We start from the raw sequence: 17,777 nt of genomic DNA on the forward strand, positions 1-17,777 counted from the left end.
GTGCTGCTGTCTCGATTTTGCGGAAGTAGTTTTTGACTTGCTCTTTGACCACCTTCTTGAATATCCAGGGGCACAACCTCAGGCGTTTCACTTTACATTATAAAAGTTTGATTCATTTACAAAGCAATACAAAATGAAAACTGCACTTCACGTAAATTGACGCAACTAATGTACAGTAAAACTAATTGACTTTTTTTGTGCAAATATTAATTTTCAACAATGATTTTTTTTCTCTCTCAAAAATTTCTTGTAACGAACATGGTTCCAGGCGGCAAAAATTCCATCCCTGCTTAACGAATTTAAAATCAGTTGACTTCCAATTTTTAGTAATTCGAAAAAAAAGTGTGAAATTTACCCAAATTACCTACTAATTAAATTAACCGTTGAAGAACAAGCAGGCCCTCGCTTTTTTATCTAATCGCAGTAGAACATAGCATAACCTAATAAAATATTTTATGCAGTTTGTGCATTTATTCCGTTTAAATTGACCTACAATAATCGTCATATTGGATAAAATAATTCAATTTGAGTTGTTCAGTGATTGCTGAGTGAGGCAGCGCGAGCACATTCCTAGCTTGACGGGCTCCCAGGACATGTCACAATGTTGCCGATGGGGTCTTGAGGAAGACCAGCTGCTCGAAGTCTTCATCTTGGGCTTTTTGGATACGGCCTAAGTGTAGTTCGAGATGGCTCGTTTGACGGGGTCTCGCACTATGACGAATGAATGGATCAATTTGTGCATTTATTCCGTTTAATTTGTCCCACAATAATCATCACACTGGATAAAATAATCCAGTTTGAGTTGATTTCTGAGAATAATTTCTAATTTCACTTTGACATGTGGATTTTGCATGGTTAATCCAAAGACGCGATCGCCGAACTTTGACAGTGCCACGGAACATTTCGCGACAAATCGGATCGGGGGCGTATTTCAAAATACGTTTTTTAAAACCTTTTTACAGTAAATGCAACGATTTGAAAAAAATACTGGCCGATAGCTCTCTTTGACCTCCACAAAGACATCACTGAATAATAGCTTTAAAGTGATCTGGGGAGACAATTAATGATTATTTTAGGCACAATTTAGACGTGAATTTAATAAAATATGAAATAAGCAGATCCTTGAAACATGCCTAGATCTATCTCGTCGAATAATTTCCCTTTTGTTTTTCTTTCACCACTTTCTGATTATTTCCTTTTTAGTACAGTACATTAGTAACTTAATGCAGAACGCATATTGAACGGACCGTCTGTTTGAAAAGCTAATTTAAAAGGATAAATAAATGATGACAGATTTGTGTAAATAGCGTTATGTTACAGGCTGCGTCATTGTACACACAATGCATTTGTGTTTTATTTGCTTACCATTATCATTCATTACGGGTATAATTAGGGAAATCAGTCGATCTTCTCCTGCCAGTGGCAGTTTTGCGAAATTAATAATTTCACAAATTTGACATAAAAAATAGTTTTTTTTAAGGAAATATAGAATATGTTTCTGCACTAAAGTTGTTTAATAAATAAACACTTTTACATAAAAACCACGTGCATGTATTTGCAGATCCCACCCTATCAAAATAAGATATCGCGTATTTGCTCACTTTCAGCCTTTTTATAGCTAAAATCTTACGCAAATACGCGTTCTCTTATCAAATTTCATCAATGATCTAGATCAACAAGAATTATAGAACGGTTATTTGACAACGCGAACAGTATAAACTATTGTAGAGCAAAGCACACATAAACTTGGCTATTTTTATTTAAAAAACGCATGTCACAAAACCGTATTTTACGAAAATGATCACGGCGTCAGAAATGTAGCACCCCCATAAATTAGCTCCTACAAAAATATGAAAAATATGCAAATCGGATTTTGTATCGCAAAATTTTAACAGAAATTACATATTCTTACCAGTTAATCTAAATCATTTGAATAAAGTGGCGTGTTCGCCTTATTTTTATAAAATGTTTATGGCCACTCTTTCATTTAAATGATGGGATAACCTGCATGCTATACATTTTTGTAAGCACAGCTGCCACTTTACCTTGCTAAATTTAAAATAAAGCTATTTAGACGTTATTTATTGCGGGCACTCCATCTGATGCGTATTACATCCCACACAATTAAATAAAGGAAATCAGCTTCTGTAATCAGCTAATTCGGGAAAGGGGACACTGGAAACATGCATAGTTTCCTTATTTACTGAAAATTTTAAGATATAATAACTTAGTCTTTATTTGACAAGCTGATGTTGTAAATTGGTAGTATCAAATTTTTATCGATTTCGCGTAGATTTAGTGTTAATCCCTCGATTTCCGTTGAAAAGGCGGCGTTCCATTAATTTAAATCACGATGATAATATTTTTCAGTCTCAGCGTCGTCGCCCCCGCGATCCGGCCCTGCTATCTGCCTCGATTTTTCCGTTGTTTATTCGCTTTTACTGTCGACAGTTACGAAGACGATGGTGGGAATTTATGGCGTTCGAATTTAAAATGAAAATTAATGTAACGGTGTTTTCTATCTTGGCCGCGGCGGCGGAGTTATTACAGCGAAAAATAAGCGAGCAGCTGAAGTGTTAAGAGCCAGACAGATTTATGTGCATTGGCAAATAACATTCCACTTAAAATAAATGGGGCAGTTTTACAAATTATCATGGGAAACATTTTTCGCATTCGCTCATCCTGTCAAAGCAATATGGAACAAAAACGAACGCTTGTCACACGAATCGTTTGTAATCTGATGCCCTTTACAGGCGGCTCGACCGCTCATTGACAGATTTTTGAAATCGTAGAGGGCCGCGATCCATAAAAACCGCATCGAACGCATGGTGTGGTCAGAGCCGGACCGGCCCGGAAACCACCAGTCATTTTTTTAGTATGGTTTTTCTGAAGTCAAGATTTTCTTCGTGAAATAAATACAAAAAAAAGTCTTGTTTACTCTCCTCACTTATTACACTGGAAAAAGTGAGGTTAGACTAGACGATCGATGACAGCTGTCAAATTTATATAAACGTCAAAATTGACACACAGACGTTGCATGAAACACGTCGCGGCCCGATTCTTAAGACCAATCCGGGCCTGTTTGTGCTGTGACATATCGCCGATATCACTGTTCCGAAACAACAGGGACGGATTTGTTCGATGGGGATTTTCGTAAGGTGGGAATAACAATTCGCCGCCAGTAAAATCTGCCGCAATATATCTCTCGGCAGGATTACGCTCGCCGTACTTGTGTATTAACAGTACAATGGCTCTACATTATTCGGTGCTAAATACTCCTCAACCCAGTCCAGGTTTTAAATGTACTGCGTTTAAATAAACATTTCAGCTAAGCGAATTATCGCTGAAGTTGTATCATCGTAACGTTTAAATTAAATCCATTAGCTTGTTTAAGTTGATTATAGCCGAACAGCTCGACTAGAAACAGAACAAAGTGTTGGCTAATTGGATAAATAGAAAACTGGGAGAAAATAAAAACTTGTACTACTTAGTATTAGTACTCTAATAAATGGCATAGTTTTTCTGGATGGTTTCAAACAAGTGGCGTCATTTTAATATGTGTTAAAGCTTGAAGAGCATGAACAATTTTAATTTAAAAAGTTTTTGATAAAATCTCGAAATCAAAATTTAATTCTTTTGAAGACTACTTGACTTACTGCATATAAGCACTTATATCCCAGTGTAAAAAATCGGTAAGATAAAATATACTCATTAAAATATTTTATTTTATCGCGTTTATATTATCTTATCTTATGTTATTATTTTGCATTTTTTAACGCTCTATAGTTTTTAGCTTATTTACTTGCTTGACATTATAATGCCGTTATGTTATCTTGACACGTATGTCAGTTTCGACACGTGCAGTGTAATACTAATAATAAAACACTGAGGTGTAGCAAGGCGCCCGATGGACTCGATTTTCTCTCTTGGAAAGTAAAAATTAAAAAAAAATCAATTTTGTTTTATTTAATAAAATAAATGTTTATAAAACATGGTAGTTTGTCAAAGCGTAAATGTTTCTTTTTATGATAAAATGTATAACGAATTATATTTGTACATCCGCAGGGAATCGTGTAAAAACTCTAACACGATTCAATGAACAGATAGTTGCAAATAATATCAATGTTATATTTTGATATTTATGTTTGATTAAACCATTAAGCTAGTATGAATTATTGAACTATCTAGAAAATTGAAACAACTAATAATTTCAGTTTAACACAAATTCATATTCTTAAAAATACTACTCTATTTGTAATTTAAATAATTAATATTGTGCCATTACTTCGGAAGGTACACAAAACTCAGTAATGTATATAATAATACATAATAATATATTAATAAAGTACAAAAACTTCTGTTTGAAAAATTGGTCGAAGGATATTTCGACAGAACTTCCCCTGTTCCTGAAGTATAGTACAACAAATCCACTTTTTTGAAAAAAATATAAAATTTGATTTTGCAGTATCTCATTCATCAGTTATTTAGGTCGTTCTATATAAACAACTGCAAAAATATTAATGCAAGTTTTTCAGACGTCATCAATTTTGGGCGGTGGGGGTCAAACAGTTTTACGATTTACCATGCTTACGATAAAGTGAAAACGTTTGTAAAATTTCAGAGCACTCGGTTTTTCAGTTTCAAAGTTAAACTGTAAAATGGTGTTCTTCATTTGTAATTTTTTTCTAAAAATATAGATGTTTCGGAACATTTATAATGCAAAATTTTGACGTGCATTATCACAGTGTTGTGATGGTCATTAGACACATTTTAGTTAGCGTTTTACTATCTATATGATATTCTTAAAACACATGTAAAATTTGATAATAAACGATCCAGTAGTTTTGGAGACTGTCTAAAAAAAATCGATAGAGACGACGGACAGACAGACGGACGACAGACGACAGACAGACAGAAACGGGAGTCATGAAACTGAAAGCGAAAAATTCCACAAAAATAGTGCAACACAAATGTCAGAAATAATCCTGTTGCGATTTTTTCTGTGAACCGCTGCAGTCCCAAAAATATCAAGAAAATTGGAATAATGTGGCATCTCAAAAATAAAATATGCTTTTAAACTCCAATTTGAGCATGTAAAAAAATAAAGATGTTTTGTCTTATTATTAATTATTGAGATTATTGAAGTAGAACTTTAAAAACCGCTGGATTTTGTTTTCATATACAGGGTTTTTATATTTGATACAACCCCTGTAACTTTTTTAATTTTGAAGATAGGTCCTTTGTTCTTTGTTCAAATTTATATCGAAGTGGAAGATCTATTTGATGGTAAACACATTTTTTAACATTATATTTGATGAAACCCCACAACTCCAAGGAAATAATCAATGAGGTACAAATCAGGCGATCTTTGGGGCCATTCTATTGGCACCACCTCCAAGTTTTTCACGTTGACGGTGAAGGCAACGTATGATTAAAAAAAACGAAATATGTATAAACCCCGCCCACCCACCCTATCTCAATTGTGATGATTTATTTTATTCGTCGTAAGCCGGGAGACGCAATTAATTAATTGCAAAATGTATTTTTTATAAGAAGAAACATGTTCTTAAGTAATCGTGTCCTACGGAAAAAGCTCCACCTACCCGTTCCGATCTCAATTGTGATAAGTTTTTCATTCGTAATTAGGCTGAGAGGCGGAGTTTAATTTGCAAAATCCATATTCCTCTACAAAATTTTTCCCTTCCAAACATGCATATTTCACATGGTAATTTCTTGTGGACAAATGAGGATTTTGCAACTAATTTTCGCCCCTCGGCTTAGAATGAATAAAAAAATCATGACAATTGAGAAGGGGCGGGTGGGCGGGGCTTATATTTTGTGTATTTTTTTTCTTAATCGTACGAAGTCTTCTTTTTCCAACAAGAAACTGAAAACAAGGTTAACTATCGTGTTGTTCAAGGAAAACTATACATACTGTCAGTTATTTAAATAATCTTCTTTCGTTTACCGTAAATATTGTCCAATTATGGTATTATTTATTATGCTAATCTATACATTCAATTTAATTTTTCGATTTAGAAAAATGAAGTTGGTGTCATTTCCTGTTTTACTGGAAGTGATAATAAGATGGTGTGCTTACCATCAGACAGATACATATTTTAAAATGATACATACAAATCTGTTCAAAGAACAGGTTTTTCTTGAAAAATGAAAAAATACACGAGTTGGCTCAAATAACAAATATATCCTGTAGAAATGTATTTAAATGAATGTCATATCGTATCTCTTCCTTCCCCTTCTTTTTTCTCTGTGTTCTGTCGCCTTTCTGAAGTAACATTCAGTTGTCTGAGTATAACGTATATGAGAATATGAGACCCCCCCCCCCACTCCCCATATATAACAAATACTAAACGTGCTTACGGGGCTTTATTTTGGCAAAATATTCTATGCCGTTTTCAACTTTTGCCGTATTTAAAGGGGTTGTAGAATATTACTAAAAAAATTTACTATTTTAGACATGTTTTAAGTTTCTTGTTGTCGAAATAAGTCTACACACACTAAAAAAAAAGGCAAATTGAAGCCCCGCCCACCCACCCCATCTCAATTGTGATGATTTTTTTTATGCATCGAGAGCCAGGGGACTGAGCTTAACTGCAAAATTTATTTCTCTACGAGAAATCAAAAACATGTTTTAGAGTATCGTGTTGTTCAAAGAATACTCTATATGTTAACAAAAAAATAAAGCCGAAGATTAGGCCCGCCCCGATCTCAATTCTCAACTGTAATGAATTTTTCATTCGTTATCAGACCGAGGGGCGGGGCTAAATTGCAAAATCGATATTTGTCTACAAGAGTTTACCATTTTAAATATGTTTCTTGTTCTGAAAAGACAACTACGTGCGTATATGAAAAAAGGCAAAATATAAGCCCCGCCCACCCGCCCTATCCCAATTCTGATGATTTTTTTATAATCGTCGAAAGCCCAAGGAGAAGAATTTATATGCAAAATCCTTATTAATTCTCAATTAATACAAGAAATTATCATGGAAGATATTTTTTATGCTATTATTTATACTCAGTATATTAAGAAAAAATTAAAGTCAAAGATTAATCCCCACCCATAACTGCCCTCATCTAAATAGTAATGAAGTTTTCATTCTTTGGCAGACCTAGGGGCGAAGCATAATTGCAAATTTTCAAAAATTTACCATTTTAAACGTGTTTTAAGTTTCTAAAAATAAAAAAATCATCACAATTGAGACGGGGTGGGTGGGAGGGGTTGATATTTTGCCTTTTTTTTTTAATATACATGGTATTCTTTGAACAACACGATACCCAAAAACATGTTTTTAATTTCTTGTAGAGAAATTTTGATCTGATTAGGAATGGAAAAGTCATCACAATTGAAATCGGGTGGGTGGGGGGGGCTTAATCTTTGTTTTTTTTTCTCAGGATAATGAACATGTTTTCAGTTTCTTGCTGAGAAAAAAAGACTTCGTATATTAAGAAAAAGTGGACAAAATATAAGCCCCACCCACCCACCCCTTCTCAATTGTGATGAATTTTTTATTCATCGTGAGCTGAAGGGTGGAGCTTAGCTGCAAAATCCTCATTTTTATACAAGAAATTACCATATTATATTATATATATGTTTTAAAGGGTAGAATTTTCTAGAGAAGCTTAATCTTTGTTTTTTTTTTCTTTTTGTACATAGTGTCAATATATTATTATTCAATAATTTTGGAATGTACTTCTAATGTAAGCCACGTAGAAAAACTTGTAGTTTCACGTTTTTCTCGAAAAGCTGAAAAAATGAAAAACTGAAAAATGTAAAAATTAAAAAATTAAAGTTCAAAACTCGTGAAATTTCAAATCGGAAAACTGCAAAATCTAAGAAACGTTCGAAACTTGGAAAATCGGAAAACTGGAAAATTTTAAAATGAAAATTCGAAGACACCGCAGATTAACAAAAAATTGAAAAATGGCAAATGGAAAAATTGAGCAAACGAAAAATTGAAAAAACAAAAAATTAGAAAATTGAAACGTTCAAAAATTGTAAAAATAAAGAAAATAAAAAACTGAAACGAAAAATTGCAAATGGAAAAATTAACAATTGGAAACTCGAGAAACTTCATTCGAAAAATTGCAAAATCTATAAACTTAAAAGTTCAAAAGTTGAAAACTCGAAAAATTTTAAATCGAAAAAATGAAGAAACAAAAAAATGAAAGACCGAAGAACTGAAAAATTGAAGTCATGAAAGCTGTGGGACCATTATTTACGCCACTGGATTTTATTGGTTATCAAAAGACAAAAACTGCAAAAAAATAAAAATTTGGTGTAGTGTTTTTTTTTAATTCGAGAGATTCTTGGATACCCATTATTTTGCAGTTAAGCTGAGTCCCATTGGTTCAGGGCGAAAGAAAAAAATCATCACAATTGAGATAGGGCGGGTGGGTGGGCTTATATTTTGCCTTTTTGTTTTAATATGTGTAGACTTTTTTTTACAACATGAAACTTAAAACATGTTTAAAATGGAAAATTTGTATAAGGAAATATCGATCAACCATTTTAATCATGTTTTAAGTTACTTGTTATGAAAAGATGGCTATGTAGGTATATTAAGAAAAAAAGGCAAAATATTAGGAAGTATTGTAACGGCATTTCTCGGCCCACTCTCTAGTTTTACATTTTCTCGACTTTTCATGTCCCCTGGAGTACGAAGAAATGGGTCTCCCGTTTCTGTCTGTCTGTCTGTGCGTCTGTCTGCGGTCCCGATTTTTTTTTTACGTTTTTGCGGTGATTCTTCTGTAAGTATTCTCTGGCTGTACGAGTGAGTTGTCGCCCCTCCCTTTACGCCGCCACTGAATCTAAGAGTTACTTAATCTTATGATCAGCAACTTCGGGACGTTCTAATGCAACATTAGCTTAAAAAATCGAATTCGCAACCTCCTTCGTTAGATTCGAAACATTGAAAATTTAAATAACGTAACTGAATAAATAAAATCAAATGCTTTCAAAATCATCCGCAATAATATGATACCATTCAAGATTATGTGATGTAGATGAAAATGCTCTTTTTTGAAAATTTTATGGTAATTATTGTGAATTTTATTTTATTTTGTGACTATGTATACAAAAACATTTTTGTGACCACAATATTCTCTCGAGCCATAAAAACCATTATTTTATAAGATATTTATTGCAACTAGGCTGATTGTATCACTTTTATTACGAATGTATTGGTTTATTAGAATTATTTAGAGCAGTATACTATGTCTAATTTATTAACAACCAGTTTAAATGGATTACGATAAATTTAACAGTGTCAATCGCGGATTTATATTTAACTTAGTGATTGTAAAACTTTCAAGCAGAAATAAAATTCTAATACGTTAATTCCACCCGGCTTAAATAAATTAATTGCTCACCTTTAAAACTTTATGAGCAATCAGTAATTGACTTGTCACTTTTCTGCTAATAACGTATAATAGAATGTAGATATATGTTTGGTAATATATTTTAATAAAAGCATTAATTTTTATTTATTTATTTTCATTCTTCCCGAGAAATAATGCGCATCGCGTATTGCTGAATCACCTCTTCTACGTCATTTTTTATTTACGTTATAAATTTTCCTTTTTGCGTCGTTTCTCGTCACCTCGTCGTTAAACCAAATTTGGATTAATTTTAAACACACCTCCTTTGATAACCACACACGCTATAACCACGTCGAAGATAAACGTTATTCTGGCGCTCATTCCGCTAAAACATAAACGTTTATTCCACCTTTTCGTTATTTAAGCGCACTAAATGAAATCTTTTAGGCATTTTAATAAAACTGTTGTAAGCGTCTGAAAACCCTTTGAATTTTACGACAATGCCTCCGTCTTAAAAATTCATTGCTTCGCTGATCTCGCAGGTCAGCCATTCGCTTGAAAATTAGTTCGTCGCAGTGCTTTCCGCAAAATCGTCGTATAGCAGCAGATTGTAGGTGCTATTGAGGTCGGCACTTGGACAGAACTACTATAAATTTGTGAGCCGGGATTGCATTCCCGAAGACCGAGGATTAGCTGGTTGTTATCAAGGCGGGTTTAGGGGTTTTGATGAAGTCGCCGTGCTCGGAATGTCGGAGCAAGTGTCCGTAATGGAGAGGAAGCTTAAGACCACCAGATCTCGACCGCATTAGGGAGAGACCAACTTGTGTTAAAGTCCAAAGATATTTAATAATATCGTCGCTAGATGGTAACAGAGGCCGTATGAAGCGAACGTGCGTTTTATTAAACGGCGTGGGGCAAAAATTAGACTTTTAATCGAACAGGGCTGGTGCACTTGAGGAAATTTGCAGTAGCGGAAAACCACTGTGGCCAATTTTGTTTTATGTTTATTCCACTGGATTGCGTTGGTTTAGTTTAGATCGTGGTGTGAAAAAACGCCAAGATGAATAGGTAATGAGATGTTAGTAGTCAAAACTCACTAAAATCGAACGGCATTAGCAAAAACCTCATAAAAGATTTTGTGAAAATTGTGCATTCATTTCCTTTAATTTGTTCTGCAATAATCATCACATGGATAAAATAATTCAATTTGAGTTTTTCAGTGGTTTCTGCGTAAGGAAGTGATGACGAAAACGAGCTGCTCGAAGGGCTTCATCTCGGACTTCGTGGATACAGCCTGGGTGATGTCGGAGACGGCTCCAATAAATAAATGATAAACAATAATCATCACACTGGATAAAGCAATTCAATTTCAGTTGTTCAGTGATTTCTGAGTGAGAATCGAGGCATAATTTCTAAATTCACTTTGACATTTTGATTTTCCATGGCTAATTCAAAGCCGCAATCATCGAACTGAGACGGAACGTTTCACGATCATTTCAAAATACGATTTTTAAAACCTTTTTACAGTGATGCAACAATTTGAAAAAAATTACCTCCACAAATGCAATGTCTTTAAAGTGATTTGGGGAGATATTATAAAATAAAAACCAATTCCCATGTAAATTTCTTATGGCCAAACTTGGATGCGGTATCCTGTATATAGTTCATAGTGTACCACACGGGTCAAATCACGGACCTTTGCTGCTTTCGTTATATATTAACGACAACGTGGAGTTTATATCTTCTCTCTGTGGACGACTAAATATGTATTATTTGTTGAGATAAAAATTTATAAGGCACATTAGCTCTTCAAAAGGATATAGGCGCCATTGTTAAGTGCATTGTCGCAGTATAGTTACTGGAAAATGACACGTGAAATTAAACTCGTTTATGGATTTTGCTATTATGTTCAAGCGTGAAAATATTATCGCACTTGGCCTTATATAGGTTACCATTGTCTCTTCATTTTCACGCCATACGACTGCCGTTTTGATTTCTCATGATTCTCGGAGTTCCATTGTATTGTGTTTTTTTCGCCCACCTCTTTTATGTGATAGTCTTTTCCAGTTTATTTGTTGCGAATATTAATTTTATATTACAAACAATAAACAACTATAGGTTACACAACATAAATTAGAGAAATGTGAAAAAAATTATAATTTCTTTAGATTTATAGTTCTTTTGTGTTTATCTATCTCTGTCTATTCTATGGAAATTACAAACCATTTCAATTGAAAAATCGGAAAATTGAACAAACGAATAAACGAAACATCGAAATCTCTAAAAAATTAATAACCCAAAATTCAGACATCGAAAATTGAAAAGTTATAAAATCGAAAAATCAAAAAGCGAGAAGTCGAATCTCAAAAAATTCTATAACTTGAAAATTCGAAAAATTGAAATGGACCTAAGAACTGTAAAATCGAAAAATCGAGAAATCGAAAAATTTAGATATTGAGCCATTGAAAAATCGAAAATTAAACAATTGAAAATTGAAAAATCCCAAAACTGAACACTGAAAAACTGATAAGTCGAAAATTCGAAAAATTGAAATATCGAAGAAAAATTAAATAATCCCAAAACAGAAAAGTCGAAATATTGAAATATCTAGAAACTGAAGAATTTTGGCAAATGACATACCCTCTAAAAAAAAGAGGGTGGGTGGGCGGGACGAGTACCTGCTAAGATAAAAATAATTTTTGCAAATGACAGATCCTCTAAGAAAAGAGAGGGTGGGTGGGCGGAGCTAGTACCTAGTAAAATAAGACTGATTTTAGCAAATAACGTATTGCCTAAGAAATTGAATTTAAATATTACAAGAAATCCAAAAATTGGGGCATCGAAAAATAAAAAGTTTTAAAAATCGAAAAATTGAAATACCGAAAATCAAAAACCGAGAAGTCGAAAAATCGAAAAATTCAGTCAAAACATGAAAAAACTAAAACGTCTCCAACTTAAAAAGTCGAAAAACTGAAAAAACCTAAGAACTGAAAAATCGAAAAATTTAGATATCCAGTCATTGAAAAATCGAAAATTAAAAAAATTGAAAATTAAAAAAGTCCAAAACTAAACTGAAAAATTAATAAGTCGAAAATTGGAAAAATTAAAAATCGAAGAAAAATTGAAAAATCCCAAAACAGAAACGTCCAAAAATTAATTTCAAATTAAAAACAATCGATGAATTCAAAAATTGAGACATCGAAAAATGAAAAGTTTTCAAAATCAAAAAATTGAAATACCGAAAAATCAAAAACCGAAAAGTCCAAAAATCGAAAGATCCCGTCAAAACATGAAAAAATTAAAATATTTATAACTTAAAAATTCGAAAAATTGAAGGAAAACCTAAGAACTGAAAAACCGAAAAATCGAGAAATTGATAAATTTAGATATCGAGCCATTGAAAAATCGAAAATTTAAAAAATTGAAAATTAAAAAAGTCCAAAACTAAACACTGAAAAATTAATAAGTCGAAAATTCGAAAAATTAAAAAAATCGAAGAAAAAGTGAAAAATCCCAAAACAGAAACGTCGAAAAATTGAAAAATAGAGAAACGGAACAATTGAAAAATTGAAAAATCTTAAAACTGAATTATCGTACCTGATAAGATAAAACTGATTTTGGCAAATCACATACCCTCTAAGAAAAGAGAGGGTGGGTGGGCGGGGCTAGTACCTGCTAAGATAAGACTGATTTAAAAACTTTAAAATTCTTTCCAAACAGGACTACGTAGAGCTTCAAGATTGTTTTAAATTTTACAAAAAAAGGGTCCTAAAATTAACTCAAAAACAGGTCAGGTAGGAATTTCAAGAAATAGAACACCAAAGTCCTCTAAAATTGAAAAACCGAAAAATTGAAAAAGTGAAACATCGAAGTACCGAAAAGCCAAAAAATCGAGAAATAGAAATATGTAGCTAAAAATCGAAAAACTAAAAATTGGAAAGTTAGAGGATTTAAAATTAAAAACAATCGATGAATTCAAAAATTGAAAACTCGGAAAATTGAACAAACGAATAATCGAGACATTGAAATCTTGAAAAATTTAAAAACAAAAATTGTTACATCGAAAAATGAAAAGTTTTAAAAATCAAAAATTGAAATACCGAAAAATCAATAATCGAGAAGTCGAAAAATCGAAAGATCCAATCGAAACATGAAAAAATTAAATCATCTATAACTTAAAAATTCGAAAAACTGAAAAAACCCAAGAACTGAAAAATCGAAAAATCGAGAAATCGAAAAATTTAGATATCGAGCCATTGAAAAATCAAAAATTTAAAAAACTGAAAATTGAAAAATCCCAAAACTGAACACTGAAAAATTGATAAGTCGTTAAATTGAATTATCGTAAAATTGAGAAATCGAAAAATAAAAAATCGAGAAATCGAAAATTTGAAAAATAGAAAAGTTGAATTGAAAAATTGAAAAATCCCAAAACTGAGGTATTGATAAAGTGAGTAATCGGAAAATTGAAAATCGAGACATTAAAAAATACCGAAAAATCCCAAAACTGAAAGATCGGAAAACTGAGAAATCGAATGTTGAAATATCGAAAAGCCAAAAATCCAACTTTTCAAAAACTGAGAAATCGAAAAATCGTTTCGTAATTTTGATTTTTTTTTCAAAAATCTCCATGTCAAGAATAAAACTTGAACACGGATTCATAAGTCACAAGTTCATGAGTATATTACGTTAAATCGTAAAATTTTGTTATACAATTTTGATTTTTTTTCCAAAATATGGATGTCTAGGATAAAAATGAATCTCGGATTCATAAACATTAGCTAGCGGTCACCATCTACATGATACTTTTAAAAATACATAAAAAATTTGTAGGTTTGCATATTATCTGTCTAACAAAAATCAACACACGGCGGATAGTCAAACGAACAGACAGATGGAAGGACGGACGGGAACATTATATCTAATTTTTAATCCTCTAGGGTCATGAAACGTCGAGAAAACATGGAAGTATCCAGTCTCCCGATCGACTAGATTACAATACTTACTTAGTTTACGCTAGGGCATTACAAACTTCTGTGAACTAGTGCGATAGATCAGTTAAACTGTCTGAAAGCAGCAATTTGAACCCAAAATGTTTCCGATTATTAAGTGAATCGGCCTGTGAACTCTGTTTGTAACCCATTGTCTTTAATGGATAATCCGGCCCTGCGGGAATGTCGATTGCCCAACAACGGTTTCCCTTCGATGGCAGTAACGACTCGTCGCTGGCATCATCCGACCTTTCCCGTCGGCCAAATTGGCGCTATTCATTTTTGGTGTGTAATTACGTGAATTGCATATTATTAATGCGCTTTAAAAAATCCTCCTGATTATAAACCGACTATTGTGGCGTGCCGTGGAATTACCCGAATGACAGTCATAATTCTTATGTGTGAGGCTCGGCTGTATAATTTGCACATGATTGATGGATATCCAGCATGAGTGGTTATTACCGAGTTCGCCGGCTAATATGTAGGCTAGCTGGGCAAGTCGAGCCGCCGGCGAGTTATTAATCACGGCGTGCCGGGCTCTGACATCTTTGCCCACCATTTTGTCAGGTCATTCATAATAAAAACACATGGCCGCAGTTCAATGATTACGTCCGTAAAAGCAACAAGACGTCAATTTGCTCTTTGTTTCAGGAAATTTCGAAGCAGCGATTTCCAGCTGAAAAATGCTCTCGCAGGGCGTCCATAAATTTCGTGCCGAGATTTAGTTCGTGTTGGACTTATTACGACGCTGTGGGACCCAGCTTTATAATTAGTTTTTAAATGTAAATAACAAAAGTAGACGGGTTTCACCGGGATGATTTATACCGAGAACGTTATTTTAGGTGCACTACAATTTTATGGCGCGATTATTAGGGGCTGGACGGCACAATAGCAGGGCTGTAACCATGACAACTTATTTAAAAAGTAATAAAACAAAATTTAAACTTCATTAAAAAATGCAATATAAACGATACTCAGAATCAAGATAACCATAATAAATAATTTAAGTAGGAACGAATATTAAAATAACACGCTGACGAAAATGATGAAATACTAAGGGCTGTTAAGAAAGTCTGGACATGTTTCATTTTTACGTACCATTAAAACGCCTTAGCAAACTAGATTCTTATATTTATTTAAAACCAATAAAAACAACATTAGATTTGTTAGTTTTGTAAAATTTACTATTTACAGGAAAATAATCGAATACCACCGACTTTTTTGCTTCCTGTCACCCAAAACTGTTTAAATTCTTCATAATTTTTCGCACATTTTCTTTTGGATTATTCGATGTGTTGTAGCTCCCTTTAGTTTGGAGTTTTATTTTCTTTTTTTATATGATTTTATACCGGATGCCTGGAAAATGGTGAATTAACTCTTCAGTACGTTATGAACGGCGTTTTCGGGAGTCCTACGCTATTAAGATTTTTCGGCTTTTCGATTTCCCAATTTTACAATTTTGGCCTTTTTCAATTTTTCCATTCTTCAAAATATGATTTCTCAATTTTTTTTTATTTCCCCATTTCTCAATTTTCCAATGTTTCAATGATATGAGTTCTCAATCTTTGTCCTCTTTAATTTTAACATTTTTAATACTTCGATTTTTCAGTTTCTTAAATTTTGACGTTTCTAAATTTTCAGTTTTCCGAATTTTGAACTAAACTTTTTTTTATTTTCCCATTTCTCGACTTCCCAGTTTCGATGTTTTCAATTCTTCAATTTTTCGATTTTTCAGGTTTTTTGATTTTTCAATTTTTCGATTTTTAAACATACGATTTTTAAACTTACGATTTTTCGACTTTGCTTTATTAGTTTTTCGATTTCTCACTTTTCCAATTTTTTATTTTTTCAATTTTTTGTATATTTCTTTCAGTTTAGGGATTTTTAAATATTTCGATTTTTTTACTTTTCGATTTCTAGACACCTGGATTTTCTACTTTTTGGACTTTTAATTTTTCGTTAAACTTTAGATTTTTAATTTTTTGACTGTTTTATACTTCGATTTCTAAATTTTTCAAATTTTGATGTTTTCATTTTTAAAATTTTAGGTTTTTCGATTTCTCGAGTTTTCAGTTCTTCTATATTTCAATTTTCCAATTTTCCGAATTTTAGATTTTCTGTTTTTCCAATTTTTCTTTTCTAAAATTTCTCGATTTATCAATTTTTCAATTTTTAACTTTTCTTCTCGGCTTTCGACTCCTTGATTTCTCGATCTTCTGAATTTTCGATTTCTTCGTCTCAGTTTTTGAATATTTCGATTTTCCAATTTTTCGATGTTTCGATTTTTCAGTTATTAGATTATTCTATTTTAGATTTTCTAATTTTTATTTTTTGGATTACTGATGTTTGGATTTCTCGGTATTTTAATTTTTCAGTTCTTCAGTATTTCTACTTTTCAATTTTTCAAATTTTGACGTTGCCAAATTCTCAGTTTTCCGATTTCTGAACTAATCTTTTTTTTTTTATTTTCCCATTTCTCGACTTCCCAAAATTTCGATTTTTTCAATTCTTCAATTTTTCGACTTTTCAGGTTTCTTGATTTTTCAATTTTTCGATTTTTAACCTTACGATTTTTCGACTTTGCTTTATTAGTTTTTCGATTTCTCACTTTTCCAATTTTTCATTTTCTCAATTTTTTGGATATTTCTTTCAGTTTCGGGATTTTTAAATATTTCGATTTTTTGCCTTTCGATTTCTGGACTCCTGGTTTTCTACTTTTTGGATTTTTAATTTTTCGTTAAACTTTAGATTTTTCAATTTTTCGACTGTTTTATACTTCGATTTCTGAATTTTTCAAATTTCGATGTTTTCATTTTTAAAATTCTAGGCTTTTCGATTTCTCGAGTTTTCAGTTCTTCTATATTTCAATTTTTCAATTTTCCGAATTTTAAATTTTCAGTTTTTCCAATTTTTCTTTTCTCAAATTTCTCGATTTTTCAATTTTTTGATGTCACAATTTATCGAACTTCAGATGTTTTGATGTTTCGATTGTTCAATTTCTCGATTTATCAATTTTTCAATTTTTAACTTTTCTTCTCGGCTTTCGACTTCTTGATTTCTCGATCCTCTGATTTTTCGAATTTCTTCGTCTCAGTTTTTGAATTTTTCGATTTTCCAATTTTTCGATGTTTCGATTGTTCAGTTATTAGATTATTCAATTTTAAAGTTTCGAATTTTTTTTTGAATTTCTGATGTTTGGATTTTTCGATATTTTAATTTTTCAGTTCTTCAGTATTTCTACTTTTCAATTTTTCAAATTTTGACGTTGCCAAATTTTCAATTTTTCAAATTTTGATGTTGCCAAATTTTCAGTTTTCCGATTTCTGAACTAATCTTTTATTTTTATTTTCCCATTTCTCGACTTCCCAAAGTTTCGATTTTTTCAATTCTTCGATTTTTTGATTTTTTAAGCTTACGATTTTTCGAATTTGCTTTTTTAGTTTTTCG

The sequence above is a fragment of the Zophobas morio genome, unplaced genomic scaffold (assembly GCF_036711695.1).
Source record: "Zophobas morio isolate AGI-343-1 ecotype UQ-CSIRO unplaced genomic scaffold, CSIRO_AGI_Zmor_V1 ptg000014l, whole genome shotgun sequence".
Taxonomy (NCBI): Eukaryota; Metazoa; Arthropoda; class Insecta; order Coleoptera; family Tenebrionidae; genus Zophobas; species Zophobas morio.